This window comes from Hemicordylus capensis, chromosome 1 (assembly GCF_027244095.1).
Source record: "Hemicordylus capensis ecotype Gifberg chromosome 1, rHemCap1.1.pri, whole genome shotgun sequence".
In the NCBI taxonomy this organism is placed as follows: domain Eukaryota; kingdom Metazoa; phylum Chordata; class Lepidosauria; order Squamata; family Cordylidae; genus Hemicordylus; species Hemicordylus capensis.
Window position 1 is genome coordinate 441,351,046 of NC_069657.1, and position 6,000 is coordinate 441,357,045.

The 6,000-nt window shown below is 47.0% G+C and overlaps 1 long non-coding RNA gene across 1 annotated transcript in view; it reads right to left on the reverse strand.

Moving 5' to 3' along the window:
• The window catches only part of LOC128340011 (uncharacterized), a 111,351-nt gene extending 106,524 nt beyond the window's left edge, over positions 1 to 4,827 (reverse strand). The window contains exon 1 of the long non-coding RNA XR_008313401.1: positions 4,774 to 4,827. This is a non-coding gene — a long non-coding RNA (uncharacterized LOC128340011). The remainder of the gene's footprint in view (positions 1 to 4,773) is intronic.
• Between the last annotated feature and the right edge of the window lie 1,173 nt (positions 4,828 to 6,000).

A 6,000-nucleotide genomic window follows, 5' to 3' on the forward strand; every position in this document is an offset into this window, starting at 1 on the left:
TCCAAGGTTGCAGGCAGGAATCTCTCTCAGCTCTGTCTTGGAGATGCCAGGGAGGGAACTTGGAACCTTCTGCTCTTCCCAGAGCAGCTCCATCCCCTGAAGGGAAATATCTTGCAGTGCTCACACATCAAGTCTCCCATTCATATGCAACCAGGGTGGACCCTGCTTAGCTTAGAGGACAAGTCATGCTTGCTACCACAAGACCAGATCTCCTCTCCTAGTGTTCACCCCGCCTCCCAACAGCCCCTCAAAGTGAGGGAGATAATGAAGAAAATAGGGAGGGGAGGAGCTGTGGGCTACACCCTGCCAAGTTCAATCCCTGGCATCTCTGGGCAGGGCTAGGAAAGATCCATATGAAAACCTCACAGCTAGTTAGTGTAGACAGTTCCAAGCTGGATGAACTAACGGTCTGGCTCAACATAGGGCCATTTCATTTTCTCCCATTTGTCACAAGATCGATGCCTATGGGCCTATCAGGGATGTGGGGCTTATGTTGTAGCAGGGCAAGGTGGCAGTGCTGAAACACTGACAGGCGGCTGTCCATCTCTTGGTGCATTGTGGGGTTTCTGGGGGCCAGGATGACACATCCAAACCCACCCACCCCCGCACCTCAGCGCTGGCCGTGGCAGCCACGGACCGTCTGGGTGCATCATTTCTGCACCCAGCAACTCCATGCGGGTTGTCTGTGGGAAAGGCAGGCTTCTGCTGCCTTCCCCACTGCCTGCCATCAAGCCTTCTCCCTCAATTGTGAGAAAGGGCTCACTATGTCAGGGGTTCCCAGCCGCGGGTCCCGAGGCGTTCTTGGAGTACAACAAATATCCCCAGCCACAATGGCCATGGCCATGATATTTGTTGTACCCCAACAGCATCTGGGGAACCACCACTGAGAACCCCAGCATTATGGCGGCAAGGAGGACCCTTGGTCACTCTAGTGCAAAGGCTGCTCACCACAAGTGACCAAGCAAACAGCAAATTGCTGGGCTGGCTTATAGTTCCAGGATGTACGTTTGCCTGGAACCTTTGCCAACTGATGACCAAGAAATGTAGGACCAACCAGTAGTGTAGGGAGGCCAGCGGCAGCCCCGGTTCAGCCTGCCGCCAGTGCCCCCCCTAGCCACACCCCCTGAGTCTGATGTCAGATGCAGCATCTGATGTCAGATGCCCGAGGTGTGGTTTCACAAATTCCAGCCAGCGCCGTGTTTTCAGAGTGTTTGGGAGCAGCTCTCCCTGCTTTAAAGGCAGAGAGATATGTTCCCGGCTGCATTGCAAATGTGGCACTGGCCAGAATTTGCTCAGAAATGGGGCGTGCAGCCCCATTTGTGAGCAGAAACTCTCCCCCTTCATCTGACATCAGGCACAGGGAATGTGGCTGGGGCATGAGGCGTGGCCCCTGAGCATGGTGGCCCAGGTTCTTTGAACCCATTCACGCAATGGTAGCTTCGCCCCGGGGACCAACAAAAGGAAGCTCTTTTTCACACAATGCATAATTAACCTATGGAATTCTCTGCCACAAGATGTGGGGACAGCCAACAACTTGGATGGCTTTAAGAGGGATTTGGATAACTTTATGGAGTAGAGGTCTATCAACAGCTACTAGTCTGAGGGCCACTTCCAGCCTCAGAGGCATGATGACTCTCTGAATACCAGTTGCAGAAGAGTAACAGCAGGAGAGAGGGCATGCCCTCAGCTCTTGCCTGTGGGCTTCCCAGTGGCAACTGGTGGGCCACTGTGCGAAACAGGACGCTGTACTATTTGGGCCTTGGTCCTGATCCAGCAAGGCTGTTCTTATGTACATTCATTCTGCCAAGAGTCTAGCAATAACAAAAGGCTTCCTTCTCTTCATCCCTCTCAGAGAACTCCTTTAAGTTCACAAGGGTACAAAATGATCAATGACGCAGAGAAACACTCATCCTTAAGTAGAAGCATATTTCTGGATCCAGCTGACTTCCCCCTGCTATTCCATTAAAGGAAAGAGAGAGTGTTTTCATTCGAACAGCTCACATAATCATCCTGCCATTTTACCGCTCTCTTCTGAGAGGGAACAATCTCTTTCAAGGAGGGAAATGAGGAACTTGTGACTATGGAGTAAGAGGAGCTGATTGGAGTGGCAGAATACTTTTTAATATATATTGTATTTTTTAAAAACTCTGTACCAAAACTAGAGAGAAGTTTCAGAGATCATCCAATGTGCTAAGATCTTACACAAACATTACAGCAGGGGGTTCTTAAACTTCTATTCCCAGATTGATTGATTGATTTAACATATTTTTATACCAGGTTCAAAGGCAGTTCACAACTAATTAAAACATCTATAAACTTTAAAATCGACAGATATAACAATTACAATTTAAAACCAGGTTTTTTTAAAAGGGGCATTGTGGTTAGGGGATAATGGGAGTTGTGATCCATCAACATCTGGGGATCCAAGTTTGAGAAGCTCTGGATTACAGAATGTCCTGGGATCTGTAATTCTGTGTGAAATGTGCTCACAGTTTCTGCACAAGCAGACTCCCATACAGAAATTATTTGGGATCTTAATATCTTACGGGCCATCTCTTCCCCCATTCCCTGATTAACTTGATTATGTCTTCAGCAGCAGCTCTGTTCTGTACTTAGCTGCTGAGGATACTCTGAGTGGATGCACAGGACAGGGTCTTTTTGGCGGTGGCACCCTCTCAGTTGAATTATTTACCCTGATTGGCATATCTGCCTGCCTTCCAACAATGTTACTTCTGCTTGCTTGTGATCTGGGCAGTAATTATCTGTTTGGTCATCTAACTGGGAGTTTTGCTGCTTCTCCATTTTCATTTTGCTAATTAGCGTTTTATTTGTAATAATGATATATACTTTTTATCCGTTCTTTTTAATTATTAATTCTTAACAAGACACACATGATAACAGGTTCTCAACAACCTAAGCACAAAGCTGTAATGTGTACTTCACCGAAGGATTAAAGAGAGTCCATTTTTCTGCCAAGCACTGGGAGCACTACTTCAGATCTTTGCTGGACATTATCATCCAATTTATCCACCTTTGCTATGCCTAAAGATCTTATCAGCCATTCTCAGATTGTAAAAGAATCAAAATTCTTCCAGTGATCCACACCCATACAGTTCTATCAGCGGAAACAGATTTTCAACACACAAGATTTTTCAAATGAATCAAAATAGCAATTCCCATAATTTTAAATAAGACTCAAAGGGGATCCAAAACCACATTATAGTCCACAATTTGAGCAAAAACTCCTGTTGTCTGAGTCCAATAATTATTTATTTATTTGTTTGTTTGTTTGTTTGTTTGAAACATTCAATATACCACCCACTCTGAAGACTCTGGGCAGTGTACAAAAACATGCAAAACAAGACAGCATTAAAATTACATTCTAAATAAAACTAAAGTAACTAACAAAAAAGAAAAAAAGGGGGGGAAGCAAATAGGTAAACTATGGGCAGAGGCGTAACTAGGGAAAATGGCGCCCAGGGCAAGCACTGAAATTGCGCCCCCCCAACATCTGACACCCATCTTTCAGATACCTTTACCATAATATCAGCTCAAAAATACAAGTCAAGTTCATTAATTAACAGATATTTTAATTTACAAATTATGGCACGACCTGTAAATTGTAACTGCACCTTCCTCCCTTTCACTGATGCAAATTGGTCTATGATGTTTGATGATAAGCATTGGACACCCCTTAATATAGTGTGGTGTACTACATACTTAGGTTTCTCCTCACAACAACCCTGTGAAGTAGGATAGGCTGAGAGAGAGACTGGCCCAGAACCACCCAGTATGAGAAAATTCTGAAAATAGTTCTAAACAAGATATATGCACAAATAAATCTATCTAAGCAGCTTTCATGCATCAGACCCCAATTCTTCCCTTTCTGCATTATAGTCATCAGAATCTGGGCTACAGATTGCAAACTGTGGAAGCTGAACTTTCCATTTAGAGCACACTAGGTTAAAAAGATCCTGTTTTATGTAGCTGTTTTCTGACATTCTTTGCTGGGGAACACGAGCGGGGGTGGGGGAGAAGAAAATAATGCAAAAGAAAAGGGGAAAAGAGGTAGCCAGACAGATCCGTTTTCTCCCCAGCCTTGTTTTGTTTTCTCTGATTGGATTCACACAGTGGATTTAATCAGCTCCTTTTTTACTAGAGGGGAATCAAACGGGGGGAAGGTGGGGGAGAGGGCGGAGGCACGCCCGACTAGCAGGCAAAGCTTGTAGCGGTTTCATTGGCAGAGACAGCAACAGCTTTAAAAAACCCAAAACAAACCCTCTTCACGTTTGCAGAGTAGTAAAAGGGGCACGGGCACAATTCAAGAAAGAGGGAGGCAATCATCTCTCTCAGTCAGTAGTACAGCTTCCTCCTAGGTGGACAGGACGCGGGGCTTCTGCAGCAGTTTCCCCCACCAAAAGGTTTTCCACACTCAGTCACAGACCTCCTTTCCTTCCCATCCTGACCACAAAATGACACCACCACCCCAGCAAAGGCTGGAGGAGACATGGGCAGAGCAGGGAATCATGCGGACTTGCGGAGACAAAGCGGGCAGCTTCCCTTAAGTTGTGGGCCAGTGCTTTGGGATCTTGCGCGAAGCCTTTTCCTTATGTGATCCCCTCACGCCCCAGATTTTGGTAAAATTACTTTTCTTTGTTCGCTTTTCTTTTTTTTAAACACACCTTCAGCCTATAATGATGGGTCTGGCCTGAGGCATAGCGCGCCTCGCTCCGCAGGGTTTCCCTCGCTGGCGACAACAAGAGGCTCACTCACCCTCACAGCGCTCTACAGCAGCAAAACTCCAAACAGCGCGCACTTAACTTTCCATACCGCCGCCACTTGCTAATGCATGCTGAGAAACGAGGCGCGCGCAAGCCCGCCCGCCTCTCGCGAGAAGGTCTCCAGAGAGGAACCAGAGAGAGGTCGACCAGGGACCTGCAATCAGCAGTGCTTCCCATTTGCTACAGGTTTCCAAACATTCTGCAGAGGAACTGAAGTTCGCTCCCAGCTCATTTGCAGGTCCTCCCAGGCCAGGCTAGCTCACTTTTGCAGCTTGCGAGCGCTGTTTTCGCTCTCTGCCTTGCACCATCACGCTCTTCAGAAAACTTCAATTATAAAATAAGAAGCTGCAACTAAATTAAATTTAAAGGTGTATTTCAATTCACTGCAAAATGAACTACAGCCTCAAAGGGCGCGGGCTCGTACACACATTCCAAAAGTTGCTACTCGAGAAACTTATTCTCAATGGATAGAGCAGCCAACCATCTAGTCTCTGCGCCAATAGAAACCCCGCTCCGGGAGAAGAGAACCGCCCCAAGATGCAGACCAGAGACGGGGACAGCAACCTGCCCTCCCCCCGCGCGCGCACTTCTGTATCCAGAGAGCAACTCTCCCTCCAAGTTCTATGGCATTTGTGTTTTCTTGATAGTTTTTTCATGCTGAAACCTGCTTGTCTTGGACCATAAAAAAGCAGCTGGGTTGAAAAAAAGGACCACATTGAGCCTCGTATGCTTCACTCTGCCTTGCACCCGTTACCATTTTGAAATGAACCAATAAAGTAGTGCAGAGATAAAGCTACATTACTATACTTATCGCCGAAAGCGAAACTTCCAGGGTTTCTTGCTTTTTGGGGCGTGGGTGGGTCTCTCGGCGGTGAGAGTGACTCATAGAAAACCATGGAGAGCTGCGGGATTCTAACGTAGTTGTGACCGAGTAGCATTTGTCGTTGCCCGAAGGTTGTGCGGCTTCTCTACCTGCCCCGATTTCTAAATGGAGCGAGAGCCGTTTTTAAGAGGTTTCTTTTTAAAAGCCTTCTCTGCAGACGCGCACGCACTTACGGGCGTTTTGCTCACCTAGCAAATGCCAACGCTGTGTGCATTTACTTACAGCACTTAAGTGACCGACAGCAGTTGGGGCGCTCAGTTACTGTGCTGTCAGGGAGGAACGAGCCACCCACTCCCTCCCTCTTCAGAGCGACAGAGGAGAGCGCGCGGAGCCAGC